Below are 22,011 nucleotides of genomic sequence, written 5' to 3'. Positions count from 1 at the left end.
AAAGGTCAATGTCACTGTGACCTCTAGTCTGTTTCATTCACAAGAATGAGCTATTTCAAGAATGCCTCAAGGGATTTTTTTCAGATTTGGCACTAATGTATGATTTGATTCAACGATAAACTGCTTAGAATTTGATGGTTAAAGGTCAAGGTCACTGTGACCTCACATCCATCTAATTCTTGTGAACACAATATCTAATGACATTTTAAGGGAATTTCCTTAAATTTAGCACAAACGTCAAATTGGACTCACCATTGCACTGCTCAGAATTTGGTGGTCAAAGGTTAAGGTCACTGTGATGTCACACCCATTCAATTCTTGTGAACACTACATGTAAAGTGCGCTTTGAGGAAATTAATAATAATGAGAATAAACTTTATTTATATAGCACTTGTACAAAAATGCAGCTCAAAGTGCTTTGCAATGAGGGCATTATAAGCACTGAGTGCTTCACATGAAGACAGACAGAGTGAATATAAAACAGAACTCGTTCATAAAATCAGTTGTAAAAAGCAAATTTGGCACAAATGTCCACCTGGACTCACTGATGAACTGTTAAGAATTTGATGGTTCAAGTTCAAAGTTACATTGGCCCTGTGTCCACCTCATTCCTGGTACATGACATCTCAAAAACGTCCTGAAAGAATTTTTCTCAAATTTGGCACAAACATCCACTTAGACTCAGCAATGAACTGCTTAGAATTTGGTGGTCAAATGTCCATGTAACTGTGACCTCCCATCCGTTCCATTCTTATGATGCAATTACTCAGGAATGCCTTGAGGGAATTTCCTCAAATTTGGCACAAATGTCCGCTTGAAGTGAAGGTTTTGGCTTTAACTAGAAGAGTGTATGTGTTAATTACGACAATCTGGTCATTATTCAACGCCATAGCTACTGAATTGGTGACACTAATCTTGGGTGTCCACCTTGAAACTGTGCTGATTGTATAGATGTTCTGTGCTGCCAGCTTTAAGGTGTGTGTAAAGCATCCATGTTTTAGAATTTGTAGCTTGTTTGCAGAAACATCCATGTTTAAAACATTGTCAGTTGTCATGGCAACATATGAGTCTGGACAGACATGGATATAAACTGTAACTGCAACTGGTTCACAAAGGCATACAACCACAAGGCAGCAATTCTAGTTTTTTCCTGGTTTGAGCCAGAGCCCTTAAGGGAAACTTAATAATGAGAAAACTATCACCTTGGAGTTTTGACTTCTGTCTCCTCAGGTGTATGGTGATCTGGAACTTGTCCTGCAGCTCAGACTTCATTATAAACATTTGCCTTATCTTCCTCTCTACAGCTTTGACTCTGCTCTCAGCTAAGCAGCAGAGAGGAGAAACACGTAGCCGCGGGTCTCTTGAAAAGACCAAAAAGTACTTCTGCACATCTGCACACAAACTGGCCTGGAACATCAGTACAGTGTTTAAGGTTGATCTGACCCTCTGGTTCTTACCTGCAGGACGTCTTAGTGTTTGGCTGCCAGCTGTGTAATTATGAAGCCAAACCTGCTTAGTGCCACAAATTGCTCTTCTTGCAGTTGAACCGCTTTACTGCAGGACTGGCTTATTCAAATGATCTTAACATCTTTTCTCATTTCTGTGCAGTTTTTGGCACTGAGCAATGTGCAGTAATTCCTCTACAACCTGTTCTCTCCATATGTTGGAGGAGGGGAGGAGGAAGCTCTGGTTCCTGCTTGTGTAGTGGCCATTTCAACATACCACAATTCCTATACCACTTAGTTTGTGTAACGTCTCGGTTGTGACTCGTGTTTCTGTTCCTTTTCTAGCAATCCACACCTATATGATACGTCATATCAACAGAGAAGTTCTTACCAAATATTAATATGTACTTAATATGTGTGGCTGTTACAACTTGTGTCCAGCAGGGGGAAACAACAACAACATTAGAATAGACAAATAAAAAGACAAGACACTCAGTTATGCAGAGCATGTTGTTCTCTATAAGAGGATGTCATTGTTAGTGCAAAGCTGAGGTGGGACCAAGTCATTGTTTCACAAGTCACGAGTATGTGTCAAGTCCCAAATGTAATGCCACTTTAGTACCAGAGTGATACTGTATTAAATTTACAAAAGTCATGACTTTTTGCCGCCATTAAACATTGTCTGTGTGCTGTTAGCTAACATTAGCATAATGCTATCTTTCCAGATCGAGCATGCACAGGTTTACCACACGAGGTCGCTTAACCCCATTTATCTCAGGTAAGTTACGTTTTAGGGAGCGATCACACCGAGATGAAATGCCAGAAATGCGACGCCAGTAAAACCATTGTTTTCCAATGATAGGGCGCGTCTTACCGGCATTCAAGTGTCTTTTTAGACGGGCGTTTTTCCGGCGTCTTTTTAGGCACGCGTTTTTGTAGACGCACATTTTTAGACACGCGTAGACACTGAAAAGTTAAAATATTTTCAACTTTTTGAGCGTCAGACGCCAGTAGCTAGCACGCATTGAGTAAGCGCTTCCAGCGTTTCAAGTGTCTTTGAAGCACCCTCGTCTCTAGTATCTCATTTCTGTGTGATTGCCCCCTTACTGTCGCTCCATTATGTGTTGTAAAATGCTAAACAGGGAGTTATAATGTTTTTCTGTGGTTGGTTTCCATCTGGTGTTTTTAAATGCAATATTAAGATATGAATGATTTTGTAAAAGTGACATCACCAGCCCACTGGACATGTGTGGGGGCGCCTCCTGCTTCCACTTAGTAAGTATAAGGTGTCTAGCAATTAAGGAGGCAAAGACAATAGCTTTGGAATAGTATCTAGGAAGAGGTATATTCTCTGGAACTTCTCTGAAAATTGCAATTAGTGGGGAAGGGGTAGATTTGACTCCAAAAACCACAGAAGATGTTTTAAATGTCAGTGTCCAATAATTATTAAGATTTGGGCAAGTCCAGAGAGTATGAATGAGGGATCCTGTTACTGTTCTGCATCTGTTGCATAAGGGATCTGTCCCTGGATAAATCTTGGTCAACTTTTCCTTGGATATGAAGGTGGTGCAAGACCTTGAATTGTAGGAGGACATGTCTGGCACAAATTTAGGAGAAATTAACTCTTTGAAGAATGGACTGCCAATCGTGATAAGTGATTTTGGAAGCTAAATCATTCTCCCACTGGGATCTATACAATTTGTTTTTAAAGATGTGTAAACAGAGTAATTTTCAAGGAGACTTGGGAAGGGTTTTCCATGAGGTGAATAAACCTGGCTGTTACCATCATCTACCAGCTCTGAGTGGTTCATTAGAGCAGAAGACGTCACATTTGTGCAACTTTAAATGCCAAATTAAGGTAGAAGTTGTCGCGTCTCCATCTGTAATTTTCACCTACATGTTTGTTTTGTTTTGTTTTTAACTCTGCATAGTTTTTGTGTTGTTGTTTTTTCCAGCTGGCGCTCAGTAACAAAACATTAGTTCGTCATGGTTCTCTTCTGCAACTTGAACGGATGCAGGCAGATTTGTATAAACAAATTGGTTCTGGGTAACCAAGTGCCGACTTGCTAGGAATTAATAGTGTTGTTGTTGTTGTGGTTGTTGTTGTTGTTGTTGTTGTTTGATTCAGAAAATGAAGGGAACAGTCAGCCAACATTTGTTTGTGGGGCCCATGTGGGTAGTTCATGGACTGAAAAATGGGCCTATATGTGACTGTTCATGGGTTCCATATTGGCCCACATGTGAGGGTTTACCCAAGTAGGCCCAAGATAAGATGCCCATTTTGGGCCCATACCCACTTGGTACCCAGGTAGCTTCAGCATAACCCATGTGGGGCCCACTTGGGTACAGTCATGGATGTGGGCTATTGGCATGGGGCCGATATGGAACCCATGGACAGTCCGATATGGGGCCCATTTTTCAACCCATTAACTACCCACATAGGCCGCACATACAAATGTTGTCTGGGACCCTTGGCACACTCTTAAAATATCATACCTTTTATTATTTGGGGGAAGGTATAAAGTATTTTCAACTCGAAAGGCTCAAGTCCAAATGAAGTCAAAAGTCATTGCTGTTTGAGTCAAGACTTGAGTCCAAGTCATGTGACTCAAATCCACGCTCTGGTGTAAACATAGGTGAGGATGTCACTGGGATGCAGCTGTATTTTTGACATAACGTACAGTGCTGTATTTCACGACACTGTGCCACAGAAACAAAGCTTCTTTTGATCATTTTACTCGCTGTAGCTGAACATAACGCCAGAGGCAAACTGTACAGTGGGATCTTGTGTGTGCATGTGTGTGTGTGTCAGTGTAGATTAGCCAGCAGCTGTTGTAGTTAAGACACCCGTAGGCGAACTCTCTGATCTGGATTAGCTGAAGTGAAGAACCCACAACCTCATTTTCTCTCTCTCACACAAACACAGACGCGCACACACACACGTACAATGTACATACATTCATATTCTGTAGCTGTCGACTGCTCCCTTTCTGTCTTTTTTCGTTTGCTCTCCTCCTGTCTTCCTTTAAACACACACAGAGCTCAAAGACCAAGTCAGACACAAACGCTCAGCCACTTATCTGTAAGCTCATTCATCCATATGCTCCCTACAAGCTGTGGCTGGAGCAGAGTGGACCGCTCGGTCCCTGCAAACCAGAATATCTAATCTTCTCAGGATGGTGCTATAGATTCAGTAAAGTCTGTGTGCTCTAAATTGAATGTTTAATTGTCACATCGGCGCCACTTTATTCATACTAATTAATGTAATTTCACACATGGAGAGATTCGACAAGCTACAAATAGTTCTCATGTATCACACAAAGCTGCACACAGCAGCTGACTGAAAGGACATGTCGTACCTATAGTGGCATTTATCTGCAACACTGGTTTCTGTTGCAATTAGTGGACATGGATTTTGCAGTGTGTGGCTGTTCATCAAACTGAATGTAAATCAAGGGGGCTTTTTGTTGCAAGAAAGAGGTCATGCAAACTGCAAAGTATAGACCATCATCGTCTGCAAATGAAATCCATTAATGGCGCCAACCTCAGACCACTTTGAGGAATTCAGGAAAAAATGAAAAGTTTATTCAAATCAACAGTGACACCAGAAGGTATGCAAACAGTTCCCTCGGGCCTCGTGAAAAGTTTTGCATAATTTCCGAACCATCACACGCACCAGGTAGAGTCAGTTTTTGAGAAATATAGCATTTAAGGTGTGCAGTATGCACCGACTGCATGATTTCAACCTGAATGTTTAGCAGCTGAGACATTGTTCTCCTCAGTGTGAGAACTCCAATAAAACTTTCCATGACTGAGAGAATGAGGTGTGGGGAGTGTGAACCCATTGACATCATGTAGTCTTCTTCTGTCACACCCTGTATGTGCATATGTGTGTGCATGTGTGTGTGTGTGTGTGTGTGTGTTAGATCATGTGTGTCATCACTGTAGCTCCATAGTTTCCACAGTGTTTACAGAAGGTGTATGTTGAGTCTTAAGCTTTATTCAATTTGTTTACTGTATGTAAAGACATGCAACAGTCCCTGGTGACATTTGCATTTTCATACAAGTCACACAGTTTGTAATGAATACACTCCTTTGATTGGCATCGTTTAAAAAGAAAGAAATACACGCATCACAATCACAGCTGATGTCAGGTGTGGTCCACCTGTTGTGACTTGTGGAAGCTGAATGGATGCCAGCATCCCAACAACGCACACAATCTCTTAACACACACCAGGGTTGTGCGCAGTATCTTAGCTGTTCCTGGACAGAGGCCTCAGATGTTGTACCTAGAATCTGCTGGAGCCACTCTCCCAGTTTGGGTCACAGCCCAGAGTGCTCTGATTACCACTGGCACCACTGTTGCCTTTACTCCCCACATATTTTCTAGCTCCTCTTTCAGCTCTTGGTATTTTGGAGCTTCTCATCTTCCTTCTTCCTGATGTTGCTGTCATTCGGGAGTGCTACATCTATCACCGCTGCCTTCTTCTGTTGTTTGTCCATCAACACGATGTCCGCTTGGTTGGTGGTTAGACATCACCAGTTTGTCAGTCTGGATCTGGAAGTCCCACAGGATCTTAGCTCAGTCCTTCTCAACCACCTTAGGACATGTCCTCCATTGTGACCTTGGGACTTCCAGCCCTTACTCAGTGCAGATGTTCCTGTACACTGTGCCAGCCACTTGCTTATGGCATCCCATGTTTACCTTATTGACATTTTTTGTATTTTTGTTTTATTATAGACAGTGTACATGCAGTTAACAAAAAATATGGACCTTTTGTTAAATATTTGCAAATAGTGACTTGTAGACATATTTATTTATTTATGTTTTTTTAACTTTATATTTACCAGAAATATATATTTTAACTGAACAGAACATTCCCTGACATATTAATAATATTCTTATTATTCCTTATTATCTCACTATATAATGATGAAAACTCTGTGTGTGTGTGTGTCTGTTCCACGTTTTTCTCCTCACTGACTTGGTCAATCCATGTGAAATTTGGCACAGTGGTAGAGGGTCATGGGAGGATGCGAATGAAGCAATATTACATCAACTGGCCAAAGGGGGGCGCTATAGCAACCGATTGAAATTGCAAACTTTGAATGGGCATATCTCATGCCCCGTATGTCATACAGACATGAAACTTTGCACAGAGATGCCTCTCCTCATGAGGAAATTTGCCCCAAGAACCAATAACTTCCGGTTATACAGATTTTCCGCCATTTAGATTTTTTTTGAAAAACACTTAAAATCGATCTCTTCCTAGGAAGTTTGACCGACCTGCATGAAACTGGGTGAACATAATCTAGGGACCAATATCTAAAGTTCCTTCTTGGCAAAAGTTGGAAAACTTACTAAAACTGAGCTTCTATAAGGCAATGAATATTGTGGAGGGCGTGGCTCATCACATAAAGGTGTTTAACATAAATATTATAATATGTAATATATTGTAATATGTTTAAATATTATAATATAGACTGCATACAGTTAACAAAAAAATGGGCCTTTTTTAAAATGCTTGTAAACAGTGACTTGTAAACATTTATTTATTTATTCATGTGTTTTTTACTTCATATTTACCATCTTTTTAATATTTTTTTAGTGGAACAGAACATTCCCTGTCATATAATTAATAATAATAATAATGATAATAATAATAATAACAACAACACCACAATAATGTAAGGCACATTTATTCATTGTTATTTATTTTTTGTGTTTTTATATAGAATATACATTGTATATCCAGTCTACAAACGATATGGACCTTTTTAACATACTTGTAAACAGTGACTTGTAAACATATTTATTTATTTTTAAATTCATTTGTGTTTTTTACTTTGTATTTACCAGATTTTTGGACAGAACAGGACAGAACAATCCTGACATTTATTATTAATAATAATAATAATAATAATGATGTATGGCATATTTATTTATTGCTATTTACATTTCTTGTATCTTTAATTATTTAAACATCACATTATAGACTTCATACATACAGTTTCCAAAGATATGGCCTTACATAATTTACAGATACTGGTGAATGTCTTCATTCCTCCATGTGTTTGAATTAGACAGCAGTTATTGTGTCCACAGTACGAGGTGGCAATATGAAGGGACAGAACACACATGTTGTACACACACAGTTTATAGACACACTGAACTGTGTTGATTGAATCCTTTACATTTCTTTATCTAAGTCCAGCCATGTTTTAAAATATCCCCACGGTTATTAAGTCTGTTTTGTAGCTGCGCTTTGTACGGCAGCTATTTATCTACATGGCCACATTGCCTGAGGAAGGCCTTGCACATATGTTCCCACATACACACAGACAAAGCAACAAAGGAACATTTAAATGCTGGATTAGCAGTGTGAACGTGGTGCAATCAGAAATCAAGGTTATGCAAACAAACCGCAATACGCTGCCAGTTTCAGTGCATGTTATTCACTGTGGGGCTGCAGAGCTGAAGGTCTCCCTTTGGTAAGCAGCAGTTCCATATGTTTAGAAACATATCAGATCATCTGCCAAAAAAGGGCTGGCTGAGAAACAGACAATATATGATCGAGGATTTGAAATCAGTGTAACACGGAATGAGCCAGAGGAACTTTTAATTCAAAGTATAAAGCAGAACATTTATTTTATAAATGGATGATGCAGTTTGATAAGATGTTTTGAATCAGGGACATACAGACATATGACGATTTTGTTCTCCGATATCTGGCCAGCCAGCCGTCATATCTGATGAGAACAGCAGATAATACAGTTATCCATCTTTCTCCAAGACAAATTCCTTGAACATATCATTTTAAATCAGTTATCTATTCCATATTCTGAAGCACTTTGTCCTGTGACTTCAGAGAAACATCTGTTGAACCACCCTATCAGTACCAGATGAGGCTACAATCACATCACAATATATGCCTGTGTACACACAGTCCCTGGCACAGAACTGTAAAAAACACGTCAGTTATATTGTAAAGAATAAATCAGTGATATGAAGTGTGAGGTTAGACTTTGTCGATGAACAGTCTGCCAGCCAGCCAGTTCAACAGATTAGCCAAAAACCTTTGGCTCGTCAGTCACATCAAGATTTCTCCAAACTTAATCAATACAGTCAGACTTTTATAACTATATTTTATTCTACATTGTAAACTTGTTTTCGGATTCCTCTTTATGAGCTGCAGTACGTAGAATAAAATTAAGCGATACTGTGCTTTTAGTGAAAGGAAATAAAACTTTACACTCACCTTTACAATTCTTACCAATCAGATAAGATTGATGAGATAAACTCAAGTGTGTGATGTAACACAGTGTCTCCAGAGATTGCTGCATTAGCACAGCAATCTCAGCAAGATTTTCCACATTTTTGGAGCCACCTCTCCCAAATGGTATTTCTCCACTCCTCTCCTCCCCTTAAATTTCTTTGCACTTGTTAAATGCGGTGGGATTGTTAACCTGATAAACCAGCCCAATGAAACTGTGCTGTGAGCTGTGCTGAGAGTAGCAACACACCCAGCTGAGCTTTGCATTACAATAAATCTATTTGCACAATCAGAGTTATTGCAGCATAGCAGGGTGTGTGTTTGAGTGTGTGTTTGTGTTTGTGTTTGTGTGTGTGTATTCTGGCATGGTCCACCCACGGATATGTACACCCCATGCCTGGGGAGCAGAGAGGGCACAGAGCAGGTGATCCAGTGGTGGTGTGATTCTCAGTATGATGCCATTTTTATCTCACCGCATACTCCTATCTCAGATATGGTGTTGGAGCTGAACTGTCACACCACCTGCCTGTGTTTTATTTATGCTGTGTAGCTGGTCGTCACACATGGTGAGGGTTTATAACCTGTCTGCAAGAATAACTCGTTAACTTTACTAAAAATGTTATCACTAAAGGTACAGAATAACTTCTTGTTTTAGAAGACATTACAGTAGTAACATGTATAACAGCGATGTAGTGGAAGTTTATGAGGTGGGTGTATGTCAAGGGAGATGGGTGTGTTGCCAAAGAGGAAGGGAGTATATTGTCTTATATATTCCAATGGCTTTTTGGCTGATAGGGTGTACTTAATGGCCAGAAACCCCCGTATACCTGCGTATAGGCTCACCCCCCACATACCCTACTGATGTATAGGCAACTAATGCTAGAACAATGAACAATGCTAATGATTCATTAATTGTTTAAGTTATACAGCAAGCAAAAATCCCAAATATTAGCTAAGTTTAACTTCTTAAATGTCATTATTTGCATTATTTCCCATGGTCATGAAATTCCTGGAAAAGTTATGAAATTCAAAAAGCTGTTTTCCAGGCCTGGGAATGGTTTGGAATTAATAGAATGTTTTGGAAAGGTTTTTAATAGACATTATTTTGGCTATTGTTTAAATTATGTTCCAAAAATACCCAAAACATGTCTAACATTATGCAAAATATGTTGTATTTAAAATCTAGTGCTGCGCTGCATGACCTTTGATTGGATCTTCATTTTTTTATCCCCCAAAAACAAGTGTGGCCTTGATGTTTTGCGAGGTACCCTATGTGCCGGTCTGGTCTATTGGCACATAGGGTAGTTGGCATCAGGAACGTCTATCTTAGGAGCAAAGATAGCAAGAGCTAGCAGTTTGCTTGTTATAGGCCCACCCTTTTTATCATGCACTTTTTGCTGTTTTTCTAACATTAACAGTGACAACGAGGGTTAATAAATCAAATACATGAATATACAAAAGAGGGAGAAGAGAAACACAATTACTAAAAAAAATAATAATATAAATATAATTGATACTAAATAGATAATAAATATAATATTAAATAAATAAATAAGATAACAATAAATTATTTATTATAATAAATAATAATATAAATAAATTCAAAGAGTAAAGAGTAAAGTAACTCTTAAAAATAAAAAAATTGGAAAAAATCTATATTCCTACATAAATATGTACAACAATCTTCTCTGATCTCCCTGCAGCAGATTAGCTCTTAGACACTCAGAAAGTATACAACAGCAGACCGTGCATATGACGACTGATTCCCTTCAAGATACCGCCACACCAGCAATGTACTCCAAGTAGCTTCTCCACTTCGCAACATATTTCTCCATCCTGTACTTAGAACTGTAAGAGATTTGTTCATATGATGCAACTTTTGCCAACTCTGTAACCATTCCTACCATTTCTAAAAAAAAAAAAGGTCTCACCTGGTTTCCTCCAGTTTCTCATTATAATTTGCTTTCCCATCATTATACTGGTCTGAATAAAGTCCCTGGCTCCACAGTGAGATGTTATTTGTGAGTCAATGAGAACATACAGCCTCGGGGAGAATACCGATTCTAAACTACTTACATAAAGTAATGGAAATAGGGTGAAATATTGTGGAAATTCATCAGTAAAATGTGTGGGAACCCTGTTTTTAACATCTTAAAACTCTTTTAATCACAAAAACACTATATACATTAACCTATAATGCCAAAATATATGTATACTGTATATTAAGTAGTCTTATACTGTAGGGTGGTAGGTTTATGGGTGACTAAATGTTGCTCAATTATCCACATGGCAGTTGCTTGCCAAACAAGTTTCCAACTAACAGCCATCTGGTTATTCAACCAGAACACCATTGATATTAATTACAGAGTGGCACAGCTCATGAACTGATTAATTAATTAATGTCTCACCTTTGAAATGTTGCTATATTCACTAAATTTACACACTTCTCTGTCATATTATTCGCAAAAGTAGTTAAAAACTACAAAATCGTTGCTCATTTTACTGGAATGTGACTTCCTGTTCCTGATTGTGTGTAATTGGTCGTTTTTTTCGTTGAGCGATCTGATTGGCTGTCTTTCGCTCATGCGACAGACGTCACGCGGTGATTACCTCCCTCCGACGTCGCTGAGTCCAGTTAGGTCTAGCGACAGACAGTAACCGTTCAGAGTCTGGAAGAACCGAGCAGCGTCTACAACTCTACTAACTGTGTCACATTACACAGAGGACGGGTTCATCTTCACACACCAGGACCAGGTGAATAATACAACTCATATTTACCACTATTGTTTGTTATTTTTGTTGTTTTGTGTTGTTTCGGACTGTTGAATTCACCCCGGACTTTACTAGCGTAACGTTAGCGCCTCTCTGAATACAACCTGCCAGCTAGCAGCTTTGCTATCCGGCTAATTCTGGCTGTCAAAACAACAGAGAGAGGCATAATCTGCTAGCCAGCCTCTCTCTTTACGAAGCATTATCACTCACACGGAGGTAGTATCTGGTTCATTTAAAGGCTGATAGGTCGATGTGGTAAGCTGTCAAAATAAACCCGAGCTCCGTTAAATAGTTATCTGGCTTCTTTGGGATGTGGCAGCTCTTGTTAGCGGTGTAGCCAGCTCGCTAGCTCGGTGTAAACAAACCAGCAGCATAGCTTGCCGACGGGCTGCAGCCTTCTTCTTATTTCCCCTTTGACAACACAGCTCGGGGTAAATGTAAGGTGAAACATCTCCGCAGCAGCTTCAGGTTAAACATACATAACTGCTCCTTTTGTTATGTGTGTTAGAAGTACGAATGGTCGCTGTCAACAAGAAGGTAGTCTGGCTGGAGTTTGGGGTTTCTTTGTCTTGCTTGCTCGCCAGTGTTGACTCCTCTGTACTCTGTGTGTGTGTATGTGTGTGTGTGAGTTCAGAGCATTGGTTAGTATGGATCAGTTTGCTGCTATTTTTGCCCACTTTTGCATGTGGATGTCAGAGAAAGGCTGTATTATCTTATTAACAACAAGATGCAAGCAGCTGCTGGGAATGCTAATTTATTTAATCACTTGTCAGACCTGTTTTGGCTCAGCTTGGTTCATGTTCCTTCTAAATAATTGTTTGTTATTTTGTAAAATCAGAAAAATGCCTGCAAATCATTTATACTTGAGTAGCAGCATGCAGTGGTTCACTAGCATATTGGTGTGACTTTTCAGCTCCAGACAATAGGGCTTTCTGTGCACCCCTCTCTTTTGACTGTGCAGTAAATATTTCATAAACACATTATGTTCCTATGTAAGGCAGTGTAAACTGATATCTTATTGTTGACTTGAAGACTTGATCCGAAGCTGTTTACTTTATGCAGGTCTGTGGGGACTTAACACATCTTTGATACACTTAGCCATGCTGATATATTATTGAGTTTTGCTGAACAATTGCCCTGAGGAGAGGCGGACATTTTCATTATTAATCAGCCTGATAGTCCCTATTTCACCATATAACTACGATGCTTTCGGCCGTATTGAAAAACTGCTTGGCTGGTGACACTATGTTCTACTTTTTTGCTACTCAACACTTCTTTTAGTAGTACTAAATGCACATACAGCAGTGCATGTATGCCCATCCCTGTTCAGTGTTTCTCTGACTGTTCAGTTTCCCACAGCGCATGAGGTCATCTCATAATTATTTCATAGTCCGGGTAGCTGATAGCCTATTTGTCTTGAACCCAAACTTTATATGTACAAAAACACTCCCAGCTGTCCCCTAGCTTGAGATTAGCCCATGGATATTTCATGGAGCGACATCTTAGCTGGTATTTGTGTTGAAACCCATTTTGCATTTTTAATCAATGGCTTGACCCGTTGGGGTTTCACAATGTCATTATTTCCCAGTGCTGGTTTGCGCCCATGCAACTTAAAAAAGAAACTTTAAACTGTGAGCTGTTAAAATAATTACACACAGCCATCCTTGCTGTTATGCATGTCAATGCACTTGGGTGTCAAAACCCACTTAGGGATGCAAAGCAGACCCATGCATCATTTTTATGTGTAGCAACTGTATTCTATAGGAACATCTAGTTGTGCACAAAGCACAGTACCCACAGTACCACAGCAAGTTTACCACACGGAGTTCATTTATCTGAGATGTGTCTCACACCCTTTGGATTCAACTAACCAGGACATTTGCAGTAATTTCCTGCTGGATGATATTGATTTGCAATTATACAAAGAATGAATTCAGGACTTCCATTGCCCGAGCTGATGTGCGCACCGAGTCTCACCCTGCCAGACATGGCTATTGAGCAGTACGTCATGTTTTTTTACTGGAAGTACAACTCTCGAGAGAATTTAATGTATAATGAAGTCAGTCTTTGACAGTGTGCCAGCCAGAAGAGCAGCTAAACATAGCTTCTAAGAATAGTAGAGAACTGTCAGTGCAAAAATTGATTGATCATAAGACAGAGTAGCTGCCTCTCTCTTTCTTTTATATTACTCTTCATGTCTCTGTCTGAGCTTTCTTTCCTTCCCTCACAACTCTCAAATCACGGTTGTGTGTGTGGTATTCAAAACAAAAAGAACAAAATGTGCCTTTCTCCTAATTGGTTTATGTTGTTATGTCTTTGCCCAAGTGAACGTGCATGCACATAACAATATGCCCGGCTAAGTAAGCCCGTCAACAGTTAATTACTTTGTCCATAGGCACAATAAGCATCTTATAGCACTTAACACTTCTAAGCATAAACAGCATTAACAGACAGAATATGTTTCTGTCTGTGAGATAGTATGTGTGTGTGTGTGAGCTCCTGAAGCTTTTGTACACGCATGTTAATTTCTGAATATTTAAATGTTAGTGAATTAGTTAGCAGATAGGCAGACAAGTGTCATCAAGTTCATCCAAAGCATAGTGATACAGGATGTCCTGCCTTTACCCACATTCCAACAATAGGAATTATTTCTGGGAAAACACAGAAGTGAAATTCAATTAATTAAAGATAATGCAATACAAGACATAACCTTCAATCTGTCTTTGTTAAAGACGCCCACCCGATTTTCCATCTTTGTTAAAAGCTGAGAGAACACTTACATTTAGGAAATTCTGACAACAATCTTGATAAAATGAGCTCGGTGACCTCGGCCTGAAGCCAAATCATGGGGCTGCCTATCAAAATATTTTATGAGCTCTAACCCCTCTGTGTTTCATTCAGCCTGCCTCATGTTGCAGAGACAGAAAGCACTGATCATTTGATATAGTCAGTAGCTGTAGGTTGCCTCTCCATCAACATTTACAGGACCTATTTTTATCTTGTGACCCACCTTTGGATTACCACCCAGCGTGTGGAAACCACTGCATTTGGTTGCACTGCATTCACCAGCAGAGCCAACAGCACACTGACCTTGTTGTGGTCTGAGTCTGCTCTGTGTTCAGATGGTTTGTGGTTCAGTACCATTTAGAGACAAAGAGCAGTGTCTTTGAACGTTGTTTCGGTGGTCATTTGGGCAGGATTGAACCAGTTTTAGTGTCAGCTGAGGCAATGTGAGGTCAGTGTTCAGGGGTATTTGCACTTTTGTCAGGACAATATGATATGTTCAGGGATACTATGCTTTAGTTATGTTGGGTTAAGAGTTACTTTAGAGTAGGGGTGGCGGAAAAAATGGATACAGCGCAGTATCGTGATATTTTGCATGGCGATATTGTATTGATACACAGACGCCAAGAATCTGTTTGCTGCAATAAAAATGATTGAAGTGAGAAACTTTATCTAGAAAACTTTAGGCTATCTCATTAGATACAAAAGATGTTATAAAACTTTTCCTTTGGGGACATAATGCACAGTTGAAAAAAGGTAATAAATTGCAGTATCTCGCAATGTATGATATTGCAAGACATTTAAAAATTCAAACCCTCCCCACTCACACACTGTGCAGAGTTGAGAGTTGATAACTGATAAAAGCTGTGATTGTGGGGACACCTCTGTCCTCTGAAAGGCAAATCAAGACATGTTTTAAATTTGTTGTGGACATGTTTTAGCTCTGGTCATTGTGAAGAAATACCATTTACTTTTTCAGGAATACTCACTAAAATAATACCTGATATTTTGAGAGAGCCAACTCTTTAAAAAAAGGGAGGGTTTACAAGTTGTGAGGTATAGCTGGCCTGCTAAACTGTTTCTGTGGATGCTTGGTTAGGGTTTTGGAGTTGAACAGGACACAGTTTAAAATGTGTGTGTGACAGAGTGGCCCATCTCTGGCCAAGGACACCTGAATGTCAACTGACATGAACTTTACCTGTGTATGGATGTGTAATATGTGATGCCATTTTTCTCCTTCCCTCTGATAAAATTAGGAATGTCCTGTTTCGGGAACATGTAGTTGTAATCTGTTACATACTTGTGGACTGATAGTGGAATATTTTTCTGTTAAAGTATTTCCACCTTCCTCCATATTTGTCAAGCCTGTGTGTACTTGGTAGTATCTTTGCTACGTGGCTGCCTTTTTTGTGTAAACTGTGAATGAGAGAACAATGGTGTGTAAGTGTGTATGTGGTTCACTTCACACTGGTTCTCTTTGTTTATGTCGCCATCATAAGACTGCTGGCAGCCACATCAGTTGTACCAGGACTTGGAGCTAACAAGGGGACACACACTTACACAGACTACCCAGATATGTGTTGTTGTATTGCAATTCTAGATGAAGAAAGATTGTTTTTCAGTGCTGTCAGATGGTTAATGTGGTTAAAAAGGCCACAAGGAGAGTGTTGTGACATAGGAAAACATGATGAAAAGGTCTGCAAATAGTCTGCAGTGTCTTTTATTCATTTGCTAACGAAGCATGCCCCACCCGTGTGAAGCTGCGAGTCGGTAAAAGCAAACACTTGTAATTATTTGCACTGACAAGCCTTCAGGTGTAGCTGCATGGAGACAGAGAATCAAAGGTGTGTTTTCAGTAATATCATGGTGGAGTGTGTGTGTGTGTGTGTGTGTGTGTGTGTGTGTGTGTGGTTATATTTAAGTGCAGGCCTCAGTGCGATTACATACTCCCAGTGAACAGTAAAAGCAGTCATGTGGTCTCCAACAGCAGGTTTAAATCATTGTAAAGCTGCCCCAAATACAAAGGGAGGCCTATACACCAGCTCCCCGTCATAGGAACACATGCAGCAGAAAGCACTGTAAAGTGAACTGCACCACCACATGGAGAGTTTGACTCAAAAGTGACTAATACAGTTTTTTTGGAAAGAAAATGTGAATTCCAGCCCTGCCAGAAATAGTTAATAGATAGCACTTTAATCAATAAAATAGTAACAATTAATCAGCCAGGAAGAGGTCATGTTTTTCAGTTAAGGTCCTGCCTTTTTTTTTTTTTTTTTCACTAAATTTGATACTGAGCGTTTGGTTATAAATTAAATCCATCATTTTAATTCTTCTCTTTCCAAAAGATAAAAAGGTTTGAGGTCATTTCTGTTCCAAGGCTGATAATTTACAGGTTTAATTGCTTTGTAGGGACAAAGAGAGGAAAAAAAAGTAAGTTATTGACGTCAATACTATTTTTCTTTATGAGTAAGCAAGATCAGAGGCTTAATATATTGACAGTTTAACACTAAGAGTCTTCGCCAACAATGAAAAAATTCCTTCATTCATCAAGGGCCTGTTCGCGTCGGAAAGTCTGAACCAAGGTCTGTGTTTTTATTTTATTGTATACAGTTGGTTTTGCTTTCACATTGCAATTATTGCGTAGGTGATGATGACAGGATGTATGTCATGTATAGAGGATGTATAGAGCCGTGATGCTTGACACTGAATGCTTTGTAGACGGGCTCTTCCTTCCTGTCGTATCCTCTCTCATCCTCTCAAAATCATTGAAAGTTCCTGTGAGTTTTTTCAAATTACACTTCAAAAACTTGTCTTTTCCTCTCCCCATTGTGCTACTGCAGCTAATTTCGTCGTGTTGCATCGTTCATGGACAAACTGAAACTTACACTGCACATTTACACTTGACAACTACTGCTAATTCTCCTCTGGTCCATTCAGCAACACAAGTGTGCTCTGAGCGCTGCCACCGCCGCTCTCTCTGTTGCTAAACCACACACACTGCGCACTAAGGCGCTGCACCACTCTTACTAATTGGTCCGAAAGTCTGAACCCTCCACCAGAAACTAACCAAGCTGCTGATAAGTTTGATACAGACCAAGACTACCTCTTTATGTTCGACATAGTTTTGGCTGTCTGGCCTGAAACGTGGGCAGGGGGAGCTTTCACACCGGTCATTTGGTTTGGCCCAAACTTGAAAATCCAAAAGTCCAGACCAAGGTAGGTGCGAAAGCGCCCTTTAATATCCCTACACACCCAACTACTACGACACCCACCTGACCTTTCAAGGTATAGATCTTTATGTTTGACTAGTACAGTGAAAGGTGAGTCAGACACGACAGCAGGTCAGGAGCCACGTCCAACCTCGCTGTGTTGTTTAAAGGGCAATGTGCGAATATGTGTTGTCACAGGAAGACAATATTTTACATAATGTGTTCATGGCTTTTGGACGGACTGTTGCACCCTGTCTAACATCTTAGCATATGCTGCTGACTGTGCATTCAGTATTCACGTCAGTTAACATGGCTTCTTGAAATCACACAGTGGCATCCGGTTAAAATTGACAAAACATGCTCTGCAAACCCAGCTGTTGTCTTTATGTTAACTATCAGGTTGTGAAAACTGTTGTTACTTTGTTGAGGAAAGCAAAGATACTGATCAGTGTAAACCTGTTCTGACTGATTTCAAACTGATAGACCAGTATAACCTGTTTTAACATACGCTGTCTCTTGTTGACTGTTGCAGGCGTCTGTCTCAACTGATAAAACAGCTCTGATGTCATGAAAAAGCTCACGGTCAGGCTTGAGTTGAGTTTCTGTTTAGATGGCATCACCTCATTTTATAAGCAATACTAGGTAAACATGCATTCAGTTTGATAAACTGTCACATATAACTTCTAATACAAACCATTAGCTGAATGTCTTACCTGCGGAAAAGTTGATATACATAAAAAGACTAATTTAAGACATTGACCAAATATTCTGATCAAATATTTTAACCATATATGGTGCAGATGATAAGTGTGTGTGCAACCAAAAAGAGGAGGGAAATGTATTCACAGCTTCCCTATGTGGTACAATGTTTGTGTCTCAGAAAGAGAAAGTAATGATGACATAGCAGGTGACAGGCCACAGGCCATATCTGACAAAGTGACTCAGAGAGTGAACACATCTTATAGGGGAAAAGGCATGTTGCTTAACAGCAGCCAACATTCACAGTAGCAGAAGCAGGAGGCTATACTGAAGGACGTCGAACAGGGGCATTGTCACACTTCCATGGAAGTGAGTAAACTTCCAACACTGTGTGTCAAATGTCATTATTTAGCATTTTTAGTTAAAGGGACACATAGATTTTCAACCAGGTTATTACCATGACAGTAAGGGTAGTATATGTAAATGAATTGTGGTAAACTTCTCTCTAACTTACCAGCACCCAGATCTTCCGCTTCATCTCTCAGCTCATATCTGCCAGACAATGCATTTTGTGTCATGTGGCAGATTTTCGCTGAATCTAGGGTTGGTGCTTGAACTACAGATTGTAGTTCCTCATATTTGCTTGTCTACCACCACAGACAGTGATGTTGTGTTCACACCAAATGCAAATTTTCCTGTTGCGTTACTCGCACGACTTTGAACGCTAGACTATTTTGCATCGACTCGCTTCATACGCCTGAGACTCTTGTTTTTGCTGCCTGTTTTGAAAAGGAGCCTAAAAACCAGCTCAAGGAGTCTGGCAAGCGGAGCCTCGTGCACCATGGAGTTTTCATTTTCATCTTCCTGAACGACATCCTTGGCGTCATACATCCTCAGGATCTCAATGCTGATTGGCAAGGTGTGAATTGATCGCTGATGTTCAGATTTTTTAGCCCTCGCGAATAAGTGTAGGACACAAAATTTTATTCTCGCCTGGTGTGAACACATTAGAGTATAAAAGTGGATCGAGAGAGAGACCCACCCCTCTCTCTCAAACTCAGACCCAACTCCGATCAAACTGTTTAACAGGGCAGTACTGATCAAATATAAACCAGAATTCTGTTACTGTATTGCCTATTTCTCACCTAAAATGTCTTCAGAAACATTTTAGTGCACTGTTTGGCTGTAATACAAGAATTAATGAACACGAAGCAGGCGCCATATTGTTTCCTCTATTGTGAAACACGGAGGCTGAAAAAACGGAGATAAATGGTAAAACTAGGCAGATTTCTCGCCTAAAATGTATTCAGAAACATATTTTAGTTTACGGTTTACCTGTAATTCAGGATTGTTTGTTACCAGCTGGTTGTTTACTGTGCAAAAACGGCCAAGCTCGAATTTAAGTCACCCACCAGTGGGATCGTATATTGTTCCGATGCGGAGCAGTTCACTCTATTAATCGTAGGTTTTCTACCTCTTGAGCAAAAGCAAATGCCCCAGCCCTTTTTTTCTGTTTTCTCTCGTCCTGAAACACTAATTTCAAAAGTATTTGTGTCCTTTTACTGCGCAGACAGCCCAGTTTTATGAAAATACGATCTCTCCAGCAGTGAAATCTCAAGCTGTGTGGTTATTGTAACGTGCACTTAATAGCCTAAAAATAGAAAATCTAAGAGGAATAGGTTTGTCTGTAAATGCTAGATCTCTCTAATGAGACTCCTGTTGTAGCCAGCAGTGTGTTTTTGATTTAGAGTTATTGTTTTAACTTGTTGGCCTTTCCAGAACACCTGTCTTTAGTAAAGCACTAATTAAGAGCCACATTAGCATCCAAGAGCCATCAGTGAATAGGTACTTACTTACAGAGATTTAGGTGAAACATTAGGCTTGAGGCAACAGAGAAAAGGCAACTTGTTATAAGTCTTTAAATATTTTTTCCCCTACAAAATAGTCAATACAAATCTTGTTCTTGGGCCTGTCAAACATATTTATATGAGCCTCTAGTTTGCATTAAAAAGGCTCTTTGCTCCGAGCAATAAGACACAGCTGAATGAGCCAGACAGAAAGTTTCCACTTAGTAACATTATTTATCTGCTTGAAATTAAATAAAAAATGCCGGGTGTTAAAATCCTACAATAGTAAATGTGTGTGAAACAGTTACACAGCAATTGTACAGTACTGTTTGACCCTTGTCCTACATTTATTATCCGCTGAATGAAAGTAAAGGAAAAACTCTGCCTTCCTCTGACTAGTCTATGGCCTACAACTTGATGTGTCATAACACAAACGCCCACACACTCGTGCAGTTAGCGGGCATAGTTGCATGTCTAACAACCAGACCATGCTGCAGAGCAGGTTTAATGAGTCATATCAGTCTCATTCCTTAACGTTTTTTTCCGCATCTCACCTACTCTTTCTCTTTTGGTGAGCAGAAGTGATACTTTCAACCACTTCTGCCGTCTGCGGTCATGCCAAAGACAGATGGGCCCTTAATCCAGTGTGGGTCCCCAGTCCACAGTTTAAGAAAAAGAAGTGGGTACTTCTGTTTCTTTAACGTTACTCTTTCACTTTTTACAAGTGCTGCCCAGCCTCACACCTAACTCTCCCTTTAGAGAAAAAAACAAGAGAACAGATCAATTCCCATTGACATTTCTTTTCAGGTTTTCAGACATTTTTATTTTCTTTCCCTCTTCAGTCTATTTTTTTAGTTCCTGTTGGCTTTGTCTGTCGGTTGCCAGGATTGATTTTTGGAGCCACCTCTTCACGGCTCTACAGTGACAATAACTGACTCTAGCTGTCTTCTGCTTGAGTGTGTGTGCATGTGTGTGTGTGTGCGTGTAAGAGAGACAGACCGATAGAAAGATGGTGAAGATGAGCGTGAGGGAATGCTGCAGCACGTCTTTGTGGAATAGTGCACATGAATCAACGACCTTGTGTAGACTGTTAGCATGCTAATCTTAGCACATGACTGTGTAAAGTCACTGTTGATCTCAAAGTACAGATTAGGTTTGAAATAAATGTGTTAATTAGTTATAGAAGTGTCCTGTCATGTAGTCAAGTGTTATACGAGCTGAAATCTAGAGTCAGCGGCGTCGCTCAGTAAAAGGTCACAGGATGATTGAAAGATAATTAAAGATGGCCCGTGTAATTATACGTCATTATCATTTATACCAGCTCAGATTTTACATTCTCGACTGGTTTACCCAGTTTAAAGATGGCTTACATTGGCATTGAATGTGTTAAATGAATAATGTGACATTATGGGAGATGTGCTTGTTCACTTTTGTGCCGAGAGTTAAATGAGAAGAAGACAATTTCATCTTTGTATGCTAAATATGAAGCTAAAGCCAGCAGCCAGTTAGCTTAGCTTAGCGTAAAGACTGGAAAGAGGGGGAGACAGCTAGCCTGGCTCTGCACCAAGGCTACAAGATGCCTACCAGCACTTCTTAAGCTCATTAGTTAACTGTTATATCCAATTTGTTTAATCTATACCATACCCAAAGAGTAAAAATGATAATTAGAATAGTTCCCAGTCTTTATGCTAAGCTAACCAGCTCAGCATATCGCAACATATTTAAAATGACAGTAATATTGTATCGTGACTTAAGTATTGTTAGAATATCGTATCGTAGATCCTCTGGTGATTCCCACCCCAAGGTTATTTTTTTTATTTTTAACGCAATGGTATCGGATCAGTACTCAGTATTGGCCGATATGCAAGATCAGGTATCGTAACATCTCTGATTTCTAGGAGTCTTTTCATTTCAGTGCACATCATTGATAAACATCATGACCTACATTACAGGATACAGTAGAAATCTGCAGATATAACAG

The 22,011-nt window shown here is 39.7% G+C and overlaps 1 protein-coding gene across 1 annotated transcript in view; it reads left to right on the top strand.

Annotated features, from left to right (window-relative positions):
* Nucleotides 1-11,342: 11,342 nt before the first annotated feature.
* adipor2 (adiponectin receptor 2) overlaps nt 11,343-22,011 on the top strand; it is a 39,869-nt gene continuing 29,200 nt past the window's right edge. The window contains exon 1 of the mRNA XM_050036124.1: nt 11,343-11,473. The gene's annotated coding sequence lies outside the window, so the exon portion shown is untranslated. The remainder of the gene's footprint in view (nt 11,474-22,011) is intronic.

The sequence above is a fragment of the Epinephelus moara genome, chromosome 23 (genome assembly GCF_006386435.1).
Source record: "Epinephelus moara isolate mb chromosome 23, YSFRI_EMoa_1.0, whole genome shotgun sequence".
Lineage (NCBI taxonomy): Eukaryota > Metazoa > Chordata > Actinopteri > Perciformes > Serranidae > Epinephelus > Epinephelus moara.
Note: the sequence above shows the minus strand (reverse complement) of the source record. Positions and strands in the feature narration are given on the sequence as shown.